The sequence below is a fragment of the Rattus norvegicus genome, chromosome 19 (assembly GCF_021556685.1).
Source record: "Rattus norvegicus strain SHRSP/BbbUtx chromosome 19, alternate assembly SHRSP_T2T, whole genome shotgun sequence".
Taxonomy (NCBI): Eukaryota; Metazoa; Chordata; class Mammalia; order Rodentia; family Muridae; genus Rattus; species Rattus norvegicus.
In genome coordinates, this window is record NC_141552.1 from 44,771,187 (window position 1) to 44,784,200 (window position 13,014).

Consider the following 13,014-nt stretch of genomic DNA (forward strand, 5'->3'; position numbering starts at 1 on the left):
AGAACTTCCACCCTGGTCCTGGCCCTGTTTTACAGAATCTTTACGGAATCTTATAATGGTGACTTGTTTGCAGCCCTGAGAACATTTATGTGTTAGTGCAGACAAACTAACATGTATGTGAATCAGCAGTAACCTGAAGCAGGTTTCTCTAGGGCATGAGCCCGGCTCACACAGCAAAGCTCTCTCATGGTCCCAGTTATCGTGTGGCTTCTTCATGGTGGTAGAGAGGGTCTTCTGGGGTGAACACTAACCTAAGTGTTCCTCCTATGTCTTGTCCAATGGGATCTCACTTCATTCCCAAGCTGGCCCCATACCCTGGGCTCAATCAACCCTGCCTTAGTCTTCTGAGTAGCTGGAGCTACAGGCCTAAGGCCCAGCAACCAACCCCAGGATAGGGAGACCGAGGTAATACAGGCCTCAGCTCTTCTGTATCTGCCCGGTATTCGAACATGCGGGCCAGGAGAACTCTTTGTACTTAATTTCCTCCTTAAAGAAGAAGGCCTCCCTCTAAAAGCTGTCATGCAGGTACTGTGATTTCATATGTCAGTACTAAATAGTCTACACACTATACAACAAGAATTCTTAATCTCTTCCTCAACCTCCAGGAGCAGCCCAGTGCAAGAGTTTCCTGCCCCAAAGTAAAGATTTATTTTGTGTCGAGATGAATCTGATATTTCTTTAAACAGTTGCCTGAGAACTAGTAGCTACATAGGCAGTTGAAAAGACATGATTTTTTTTTTTTTTGCCAAACAGAGAAGCATTCAAGTACACGGGAGCCACACTGGGTGTCTTGTGGAAGATTTGCTCTAAGATGGTCTACCTACCTAATTCCTACCAGAAACGTGAGCTCAAAAGAAGAGACACGCAAGTGGGAGAAGTCTAAGGACAGAGAAAATAAGTTTTGTTAAAGTAAAAAGAAAAATACGACTAAGTAGAAAAATAGGGTAAAATGATGAATTCTGTGGAACACAGGAGTGTTTTATACTAATTTGTGGTAAGCTAAGGTGATGATTAATCTCATCACCTTAATCCTATTAAGGGGTGTTGCAGGATATTTGGTCCACATTATGAACCCAGAGATTGTAGTTTTTCTGGAAAACAAACAAACAAACAAACCTGTTTTTAGTGGTGGTGAGGCTTAGCCCTTAGCACTCATCTTTAATCCCTCTGGCAGATACATTCTTAGTATAATCCTTTAATCCCAAACAATGAACTTTAGTTTGTAGGAGGAAGCACCCATGTTTGAAAGTGATGTCTAATTGAGTGACAGACAAAGTGATGAATCGGAGAAAGATTTGACAGAATAGGATATGACCAACTCTCATGAAAAAGGAAAGAGAAGCTGAGATGGGGGGGAGGGGGAGGGAGAGGGAGAGAGAGAGCGCGCGCACAGGAGGAAGAGAGTACAGTACAGGAATACAGCACAGTGAAGTGGAAAGGGAGAGAGATGGAGAAGGAGGCAGCTTTACTGAAAGTGTTTTACAAATACAGATTGAAGAGAGAACAAGCTAGACACAGGTAAAGACAGAATGAGTCAGAGAATGAGAAGGAGCCAGAAGATTAGAACAAATTGCCAGAGTTAATATAAGGCCAGGCAGAGCAATTCTGTCAGAGGCTGAGAGAAGCCAGATTGCAGCAGTCATCTTGGGGAAGAGTTTGAGACAGAAAGCTGAGTTGAACCAGCCAGCGATAGCTCAGTAAGAACAAGAAGGTGAACTTTTTCATCAGTAAGTCTCAGAGCTCAAAACATTCTAGGACTAGATAAGATTGTACAGAGGCTAGAAGTTTCCAGGACTAGGCCTAGGTTAGCAAAGAGAGGCAGCAAGACAAACTTAAGTTGGGTGAATAAAAGCAACTTTTATGGCAGGGGTGTCTAAGAGACTAGTAAGTATATCTCCAGGTATGTATGAAGGGCTATCTCTAGAGAGAATGGGCTAGCAGGGGCTGACCTACCTTGTACATGGCAGCACCACTCCACAGACCAAGTAGGCTTGTGGTGGAATGAAAGAGGAGAAAGAGAAAGTCCTTTAGTGCAGACGTCCCTTTGTTCTTTTCTGGCTTCTGTGACACGGACTGTTCTGCAGCTCCTTCCTTACCAGGACAGGCAGAAGCTTCTAAAACATATGGCCCCACATATGCTTCCCTCTTCACAAAAGTATAATGTGACCCCTTATCTTCTTTTGGAAGCAGATAAGATGTGATTTACAAATTGACAGGGAGTGAGCAAGTCCTAGTTAACTGAAATCAGTGAGGGAAGCCAGACAGAGAGTGGGACTGTTTTCACAAGACACACCATGGAGGAAGGTGCACGGGAGTCTAGCAGCATCTGTGGATGTCTGAGGGACACTTGGTTGAACAGACTCGTGCTTTGAATATGTCAGACACATATCTGTAACCTGGACGGTTAAAATCTACCAGCATAGTTCAGGGAAGTGGGAGCAAAGAACTGTTAGTGTCAGAGTTCTAGTGGATGAAGATGTCTTGCCTTTCAGATTTATAGTCAGGGGAGCTCATGAGCCTGGAAGGAAGAAACACTGATCTGGTGTGCTGCTGTGTCAACTCAATGCCACCAAAGTGATAAGACGTCCCCCAAGTTCCACAGGTGATGTCAGGTCAACCAATGAACTGAGTGTCCTGTGTCAAGTGACTCCATCTCTCAGAGCCTATTTCCTCAAGTGTGAGTGGAAAGTGGCAGAGTCTATGAGGGAGGACTGTTACCTGTTCCTATGTGACGTGGTATTGAACATGCTCACTCAGGACTGAGTGAAGCAACACCCTGGCTTCACCCATGCTCACCTAACCTAGCTGTTCTCAAATGGAGGGGCATCTGCCAACATCTGAAGACACTTTAGTTGTTATAATCAGGGAAGGGTTGCTATCCCTGTGGTACACATCACAAGCCCCCACCCCACAACAAAGAATTATCATCGGGCTTAAAATGCAAGTAAAGCTACCGTTGAGAAACCCCAACCTGGCTTCCACTTAAACAATCTTCATGACTGGACACTAAGAAGCTAACCACACAATCACTAGAAAGCTCGATAAACAAACTATAGGTTGGGTTGATGTAAGATCTGCAACTCCCATGTGCTTAGCCAAAATTCTGTCTTGTGGGGCAGCAAGAGGACTCTGCCCATCTCTATATAACAACTTCTAATCCCGAGACATGACTGTTTTCTCCATCTGGTCATCAGCAGGTACATAGTCATCAAGGACGTTCAAAAATAAGAAAGGGCAAAACCCCTGCTCTTGAGCCTCATTTAAACACTTTCCCTCTATGTTTGTCCACAAATCTAAGAGGAGTGGAAGAGTCAAGATAAACCCACTTAGATCAGTCACCACCTATAAAGCCATAATGGAAACTCAGCAGATAGGTCTACAAACAAGAAGTTAGGAGTCCACAGCTCGGGGTACATTTTATATTCCCTGCCACCACCATCATAAAAAGGCAGCACACCTGGCATTTTGTCATACACACCCCAAAGAAGCCCCGAACCATCTATTCATAACAAGAGTTAGGCACTAGTCTCCGTTCACAGCTTTTCTTTGAAAGAAGGAGAAAACAACAACATAATAATAAACACAGACAATTTAGAAAGTCAGGTTTGCCACCGTGAGCTTGAAATCATTTGTCAAATCTCATTGGAAATACATTTATTCTGATTTCTGGCACGCTAGGCCCCTTCAGCCACCTCACAGTTGGCGAGCAGAGAAGGCGCTTCTGCGTCATTTACAGTGTCTGAACCCGATGCACACAATCAGCTGCAACATTAGTCAAAGAAACCGGTGGCTAATGACTTCTGACAGGCACTGTAGTAACAGGCTGAGACCAGCCAGGGCATCACCAGCATCCAGGGGGATCTTCCTGGAGATGGAGAGTCATTGCAGGCCTGGCTAAGAATGGGGGGAGGTGTCTCACACCACTTGAAGTTCACACACGCTTTCTTGGAAAGGCACAGCTTCTGATGTGTTTATTAACAGTGACACCTCATAGAGCCATGGGATCCTGAGTGGACCATCCAGCCATCCGAGTGTGTGACTTTGTGAACATAGCAAATGCAGCTTCACTCTTCTGTATCTCACCGTGTACCGAACGTTCCAAAATTCCCTTCTTCAGTTAGAAGTAGCCTACTTTCCTGCTTCTAACAGTGATCATTTAGAGGGTGCCTTCTTTGTCTTTGAAACCCATTATTCATCATTGAGCCCATTACCACATTTTGATGGCTTGTACTGTCTAGCATACACACCAGAGGCTGTGTGGTGTGGGGCAGGAAGGACTGAGTATGTGCTCGTTTCTTCTGTCTGAGCAGCTCACTGTGTAACCTTAGTCAAGAAACTTGGTTCCTCTAGGATTCTGGTATATGACAGAGTTAGAACAAATGGCCTAGAACTCTCCCTTCCAAAAGTATAGTTTGGAGTTTAGGACGCTAGAATGATGTGTTTAGTCATTTAAGATATGTTGTACTTGTTTTCAACAATTTAGCTTTAGGTTAAGAATTCCAGATCAGAGGGCAAGAAAGACGACTCAGAGGTTGAAAGTGGGTACAACTCTTCAGAGGACCCAAGTTTGGGTCCCAGCATCCACTACACGTGACCTGAAACTTTAGCTTGAGGGAGTCCAACATCATCTGGCTTTTTCAGGTTCCTGTATACACGTACACACAATGTACATAGGAGCACATTTAAAATAAAATGAATTATTTTTTTAAAATATCCCTAATCAGGGGCTGGAAAGATGGTCCAGTGATTAAGAGCTCCTGTTGAATAATCTTGAGTATTCCAGACAAATTGAGCATCCTGAAAACACCTGTAATTCCAGCTCCGCGGGGTCTAATGCCTTCTTCTAGCCTTCAGGTGGGCACAGGCACACAGTGTGCCTGCAGCTGTAGAAACATATACACAAAGAAATGGAATGAATCTTTCAAAATGTCCCAAATGGAATTACTGTTTTTCTTTTTTAAAAAAAAGTCTCAGGAAACAAAATAGCGAACCATTTCAATTCAGTTGAAATCTTTACACTTTCTCTTCAGCTGAAGAGTCTTGAAAAGTCTTGAGCTGGTAACACTGTCACTGTGTTACAATAGCAGTTAGCAGAAGTGTTACGTAGTAACCAGTTAATCTGAAGAGGCCATTAGCACATGCTGTTCCTCAGAACTTGTAAGCATTTGTTTTGCAGCTTCAAGAACTGGCTGGAAGTTCAAAGTCACCCTTACACTTAGTTCGTTAGTGCTGAATAATCCCGGGGATGCTGGAGCCTCACACTATACTCTCAACAGCCTTGTAAGGATAGATATATGTTCCAGAACATTTCTAGTCCTTCACCTAAAACTCCTCTCCCTCTGTAAATCCAAGATGCAGAAGGTGCTCAGCCTCAAGACGATGAGCTTTGCTTTGCACATGCAAGTAGAAAGCAGTTTTCCTCAGTCCTGATTTGAAGCGCATTGCTCCAAACTATTTCCGAAGTTGCTCGTTACCGTTTGTACTAGGACAATACTAAAGCTCCATCCGAACAGCGCCATTGTGCTTCTCAGTTGTGAGTTTTTTTATCGGAAGTCTGAAGGCCCAGGGATATCTACCATGGGCAACCCAATCATAGCGTGAGTTATGTTATATTTGCAGTGCCTTGAAAGAAAATATCTCCCTGCCCTTGACCTATCACAAAGAAAACCATTAGAGACTTGGCTTTATATTTTGTTCAGAGGCCCTTGACCAAGGGGTAGTTAATTTACAGGCCGTCTGGCTCTCAGTGAGGTAGTCAGATATAAAACTTGCTGCTTGGTGGAAGATAAGAATGATAACTTAGTTCAATCACAGCCTCATAGGACATTCAGACTGTGGAGCAGTGAGGGCGGGTGGAAGGGGGAGGCAAATGCATCAAGAGAGGAGTCCAGTGAGTCAGTGGAAGTGCACTGTGGCTGGCTGCAGAAGCTGTAGGGGAATAGGAAAACTCAGTCCCCCCCTTTCCCACGAGTCACTCCACTTCAGTGGGGTACACTGTTGTTCACTGTTGATAGGGATTCCTAGGGCTCTGGTCTGTGAAGGACCTCAAGCATTTTACATTCACCCCTTCTCCTTGGTATAATGAGTGGATCTTTCTTGAAACAGAACGGAGAAATTCTTCGAGACAAAATAGCCATCTAGAGCTGAAGGGACAGGTTAATAATTCTAGCTTCCCCCACTTTTTGTCAGTGACAAACACTGTGAGGCAGACTCAGTGTGGAAGACACAGGGAATTTCGTGATCAGAATGAGCTAAAGATGTCAAGTGTTGGGGGGTTCCGTTCCATGTATAGCTGTACGGAGGAAACTGCCAACTCTAGTAGGAAGAAGAGTGAAGTGTGACAGATGATCAGCCTGCACGTGGTGTGATGACGTCAGACACGATGCCACTTCTCGGCTACTCACCAACGTTGGAGATGGCTGGGGCAAGCAGCCATGGTTAGTGCCAGTCAGATCTGTAGTTGCTGGCTGCTAAGCACTTTGTTCATGCAGCTGTGACAGCATTTACACATGTTTGCTGGACTGCAGGTCTTTACTCTAGCCGTGCAGACACCAGGTCAATCACTACCCTGGTTCCCTCACTCAGCCTCTGGACTCGGGAACTTCAAGGCCCCGAGTCTGCACTGCTCTTTCCTGCTTTTCTCTTGTTTTCCCAGAGCTTTCTCACAGGGAGCTCTGCCCTAGCCTCGCTCCACTCACACTGTCCTGTGTATCTAATTATTAGTATGTATTATTAGTATTTATGAGTTGGTGTCACATGGACAGGAACCCTATCTACCTTGTTCTCCATTGTACCCTTAACTCAAGCCATGTTAGCATTGAATGTGGTTGAGTAGATACGGTGGAATCTGAGTGAAGAGCCTATGGAGACACTGATGTCGTTGTGACAGGACCTGCTGTGGACTGACATTTACCTTAGCTCCGTGCAATAGAGAGTAAGCAGAGTCAGCATGACACCTCATGCCTACGGCCAGTGGAAGGAAAGTGGGTGAAGATTCTCAACGGGCAGCCAGTCTGGAGAGCTGAGTCATCGGCAAGTAAATGTAAAAGGATATAGATGAATTTTGAGATGACACAAGGCTCCTTAGCTAAATGTGTGATTGTTTGTCCTGACGAACTAACGACAAGACCTGGTAATACTGAGGACTTAGTCAGACTGGAACAATGCAAGAACGATGGCCCCAATCTTGCCCTATCTGTGAAATGAGTGGAAGGCGTTTCCTTCTTCATTTTACTTAATAATGAGAGACAGCTTAATGTGAATGCAGCTCCTCTCCTCATAGGTAACAGAACAAGTCTGAGGGAGTGTGACACAGAGAACACATGACAAGCCAGGAGCTTGGTGTCCCTTGGATGCCTTGAAGGAAACCACAGTTGGCTCACAGGAAAAGGTTCTGGAAGGTTCTACATTTGTCAGAGATTTAAACAAGCACAGATACTGCAAAGGATTCCATATTCTTGCCTGAACCCATTACCAGGAGATTTCTCTCTTTCCCCTGGTGGAAGCCATCATCTATCGGTAATCCCTTGCGCTGGATTTCCCTCTCATAGAAGGCAAGATTCAATAAAAATTCATTCTCATTTCCCCTTCTAAGAAATCCACGGTTGTCTTGAGAAGCATTTTGAGCATAAGCTCCGTGGACAGCACAGTGTCCTTTCTACCTCAGGCCATTATTCTGGTAAAGTCAGTAAACCCTAATTTATGTTTGCAATGTCATGCTTTCCTGTCGGCGGCATGTGAGAACTGTATCCTTTCAAATAAAACATGGTAGGAAAGGTTTCCTCTGATCACTTTGTCCATGACCCTTCCTCAGTGACAGGAGAGACAAGGAAACAATTTATGAGCCATTTCCATTCTAATGGGAAAGGCGATGGCACTGAGAGCTTTTATCAAGTAGGTTACAACAACTAGTGAGAAACGTAAATAATAAATGGTTGGACTCCTAGGGGATATGGTGGCGATAGGAAGCCCTTTGGGGTACTGCAGATGGGGTGCTAGTAGCCTTGGAATTCCCTGGCTCCCCAGTAGAGTTTGGCCTGACAATAAACAACGGTTTAGTACTTCATCTAATCTCAGGCAGGAGGGGAGTGCGCCAAGCAAGCTTTTGCAGATGTTCACATCCAATAATCTATCCATAATTGATGAAACAGGGAGGTCAGATGTAATGGCTGCTGCTATCCCAGCAACAAATAAATGGTTATTGACAAAACAAGCCAGTGTGGCACAGAGGGCTGGGCGGTGACAGGAGGGGATGGCATGGAGGCAGAGGCAGGGGACCGCAGGCCTCTTCATTGGTGGAATTCCTCAGCAAGCCTGTGGTGGAAGGACGGCACTGGCACACAAGCAGACAGGACTGGCTTATCCCGGGGCATGGAGGAAGCTGCTGGAGTACAACAGAAGATGACCGGCAGGCAGAGAGGGAGGAAAAGGAGGAGGGAGACAAGACAAGGCAGGTGCTCGGTGAGTGCAGATGCATGAATAGTTCAGAGACGCCTTGGCATGCTCCTGTGATCCAGCTGTCTGAGTTGCTTTCACCTCACAGCAGCTCCTCTGCTCATCGGCTGAGCTGTCAGGCTGTGCAGACCAGGTGAGTCCAGGGCGGAGTGGTTGATGCATGGGACATTTGGGGGACCCAACGTCTCCTGATGCTCAGGGGTATCCAGGCATAGATGTTCCATTGATGTTGTGCCCCTCCACCAAGTCTTTAAAACACACCTGGGAAAACCACTCTTGCTAGGTATCAAATCAAGAAGTTAGGAAATTTGCTTGAACTGGAAGGAACCTGAAGTGCACGCTGCTTAGAATTAGCTACAAAGGATGAGTGTGAGGGAAGGACCCAAGCCTCACACCATACTTTATTCACCTCGACTTACGCAAAGAGAACAATAAAGCCTTAATTGAGGGTACTTTTATTGACTGAATAAAATTCAAGATGTTTAAACATAAACAAGCAGCTGCACTCCTAGACTTCTGTTCTAAGGCGAAAGCATGCGTTTGTAGCCAGTTTATTGTGTAATATTATAAAATGAAGGATGGTGGGATGGAACTATGGTTATTATTGCTGTAGTTGGTCATAAAGATGCATCGGACACAGATGTTTTAAATATTAATACTCCCTCAAATAGCTTAAATCAATTTAACACTCTTTAGCAGTTTGTTTAGAAGTGCGATTTATTTTATTCTTTGCAACCGATGTGTTTGATCAGTTTTGGGATAACATCCGAGCTGAGAACAAATGAGGAAACCAATAGCTACTGAGCGCCCTTCTGCTTTAGGTTCTACGGCCTACGCAGAGCTTCCTTGGCAGCCGCATTTCCCAATTGTTTATCAATACATAGTCACCGAGAATCCGGAAGCTCAGAGGGATCCTGGGATCTTCATGCAGTGTTTGCCAATAGCTTCTCCTCCGTTCTCCCCAGCTGAGCCCCTGCCTATGACTACAAACCTTAAAGAGGCTTGGCATCTCCATACCTCATAACATCATGTTATGAACTTTAACCCTTGTTTGCAGGACTGGACCTTGGCTCATTCCCAGCCCCTGGGGTTTCCTTCTTTCCTGTCATTGGCTGCTTGCTTCTGCTTTTGGCCCTTGGCTCAGTCCTGCCCTCCTGAGATCTATATGCCTGTGTCACAGAGTGTCACCTTTGGGCTCCAGGCAGGGTGGCTCAATGGCTGCCGCTAGCCCATGACAGTTGCTACCACTGACTAAAGCCTACATGTGCAGTGTTTCTCTGCTCACCGTACGTTTGATCTTCATGAAGCCCTAGAGATAAATGTGAATATTCCCAGTGTGTAATCAAGAGAAACAAGGCACAGAGAGGCCTAGTGTCTCATTCTAAGAAGCACAGTGAGCAGGAGGCAGAAGGGTCTGAACTTGGTTTACTGGCTGTCAGAGCCAGCCTTTTAAGCTTGGCCGTCACACTTGAAGCTGCACTGTCCCAGACAGGACTGTGCTGACTTCTGTCTTCACTTATAACTGTCATCCGTGCTTCAGTCACCTTAAGCCAATTCCCTCATTGCTCTCAGTGAAGCCGCAGCAGCCCCAGGTCTTCTGGGTTCTAAATGTTAGCTTTCGGGTCATGACTTTGCCTTCACCTGCAGCCATTTTATCAAGACTGTTCAATTATAACCACTAAAAGTAGCCAACAGAGAACTTTTATGTCATTCCTTTGCCTGTAGCCAACATCTTTTATTTTTATTAATTACTATTATGGTACTGTCTTTTTCTGGAGTCTGGATATCATGTATCCCAGGCTAGAACTGGACTCTCTGTGTAGCTGAGGATAACCTCGAACTTCTGATTATCCTGCCTCTACCTCCCAAGTGTGCGTACCACCACATACACCACCACACTGGTTTTATGTGATGCTGGTAGTTCGGTCCTAAGGCTTCATAGTTCTAGACAAGCTCTCTACCAACTGAACTGTATTGCCAGCCCTAAGTAAATTTTTTAATCAGAAAAAAAAAAAAGGCCTTGCTTTTTACCATGCTTCCCCCCATGTTCTTTCTACCCATCCTTAACTTTCCTGACCACCTCCTACTGCCCCTCCTTTGGCTTGCTGAAGCCCCATTAGCACATTAAACCATTCTGTCTCCTGAAAACACCGGGCACAGTATTACCTGAAAGTGAGGACCCTGAGACACATAGAGATGAAGCTTCTGAGCTACGTTTAAGCAATTGGGCAGTGGTCATGTGCAAGGAGGGAGGAGCCTTCTCACTTCAGAGCAGAAATAAGCTAGGCAGAGGAGGAACTCTACAGGCAAGGTTTTGATTTCAGCTATGGCTGCAGAGAGCTGTCATGAGTCACGAGAGAGCACAGGACTAGGAGACAGCTCACCTGGTGAGAGGCTATGCAAGCTAAGAATGGAGCTTGGATCTCCAGCTGCCACACAAAAGCCCAGCACACGGCAAGCACCTGCAACCCTACTGCCAGGGTGGTGGATACCCATCGTGTTCTGGCCAGCCAGTGAGAGAGCCTATGTCTTCAAAAGTAAGATGGACAGTCATTGAGGCAGTCACCTGAAACTGACTTCTGGCCTCCATCAGAGGTGCACACACACCAAGGAGAAAGGGAGGAGACATTAGGCCTTTCCACAAACAGTAGTAGAGGTGGCCTTTCATCCAGTCACTTTGGTAAGCTTGCCTCTAGAAATTTCCCAGCGTTCACTTGTATGACATTTTTCCAAGACATTGCTTCCTAGTATAAGACACAAAGCTGTAATCCGCTCATTTTTGGAGACATTACGATGTTACCCTATTAGTTACGGTGCATTTTGGTCTAACAGTGTGAGAAGTGGGTAAGGAGAGACTCAATGCTTACCCTTTAAAAAGGAAGGTAGGGAAGGGACTCCTACCCATCCCTTTAATGGGTAGCAGGCTGTGGGTTAAAGCCCAGTCACCTCTTGCTCTGTGGTAGTCACTCACGATGGAGGTGATGACCACACTCAATAGCGCTCCTGTCTAACCCTCTCTCCCACCTCCCTGCCAAGATGGTGCTTGATGCTGCTCCAATGGAGGCTAGGTCCAGGCTTCTGAATCTTTCTGTACGGACCTGTCAATTAGCCAAGATTACAACAATGGTGTCACGCAACAGTGCCATTTAGGGGACAGAACAGAATCTAGGCCAAAGAGCACCATGACAAACCAGAACTACAATCCCAGACGCCTGAGCCCCCAGTTTGAAAGTATTTCTGATACTTTAAAAGCCAATTTTGAAGCCTGCAGTGACTGTAGAGATAGTAGAATTGTATTCCCATGTCATCGATTACTGTAAACAATTAAAAAGTAATTTTAGCTTTGAAATCTTGTGACAAATATTAATGTTTATTTACATAATGTTTTTAAAGGAAAACATTGATTTTTAATATCTATGATATTATAAACATATAAAATGTACATAATAAACACTTGCTCTGCTGTAAGCTAATATAAGCTCATAGGGAAAATGAATATGTTTAATTAAATTTGGGAAAAGCATATAGTTAAATCACTTGTGGTACCAATAATAAGGACCAATAAACCATTACCTCCTTACTGTTCTGCTGGAATTTCATCAACACGCTGTATTAATAAACATCATCTTCGTTTTACAAAGCAGAGGGTGGGGCTGGGAGGGTCCTTCAGATCCCAGGAGTCAGCAGAAACAGGAATGCCACCAGCCTCATGCTGACCCAGCAAGATCGTCCTTGAACTGTTGCATAGTGCAGGGGTCCTGAGCACCGCACCGGCCCCAGCGCTTTCATTTGCTGTGTCACTTCCGCCTCGCCACCTCTTCGAGGGGAATTGGGAACTCCTGTAAGACTCATGCTGCAGGAGAGGAAACTGAGGCACGAGGGAAGCTGGTGAGCTCCAAGGCCACAGGATTTACAAGTGGTGGGATCAGCATTTAAAGTGCTCTGACTCCAGAGACCAACCTTCAAACTGACATCTCACTCTCTGATAGCTGAGGTGGCAAGGAAGGAAGCTAGGATCTACATGAAGCACCTGTCCCTCCCCTCTCCTCCTTTTTTTTTTTTTTTTTTTTTCAGTTGAAAATTCCAAACATCGTCTCCTCTGAGAGAGTTCTTCAACTGAAAATGTAACACCTGGCACTTTAAAGGAACTCCATCACGAGTGGCTTGTGGGTAGCAGACCTGTGTCCGAATCAGCACGGAGAGCCAGCGAGGGGCGGAGCAGTATGCTGAAGACAATACTTTTGAAAAAGATTTATACGCTAGCCTGATTTAGATTTGTATTAACTCTAATGCACTCGGGGCATTGACAGAAAACTGAAGAGAAAACCAGGCGGATGGGCTGAAAGAAGCCGCTGCTGGACCCCTGTTTACTGTATGGTAGAGAGGAAGAGGGAGGCAGGGGCAAGAAACAGGAAGTGGGTGTGCCTGATGTCCCTTTCCAAAGAGACTACAAAGTAGGGATCCATCAAGACACCCGCTCTGCTTCCTGTGTTCTTTCCCGTGTGTCGCTAAACTGTATTGATTCTCAGCGGGTCTACCCAGCAGTACACTGGATTCTGC

At 45.3% G+C, this 13,014-nt stretch overlaps 1 protein-coding gene across 1 annotated transcript in view; it reads right to left on the bottom strand.

Moving 5' to 3' along the window:
• The window catches only part of Ttc29 (tetratricopeptide repeat domain 29), a 211,576-nt gene that overhangs the window by 89,493 nt on the left and 109,069 nt on the right, over positions 1-13,014 (bottom strand).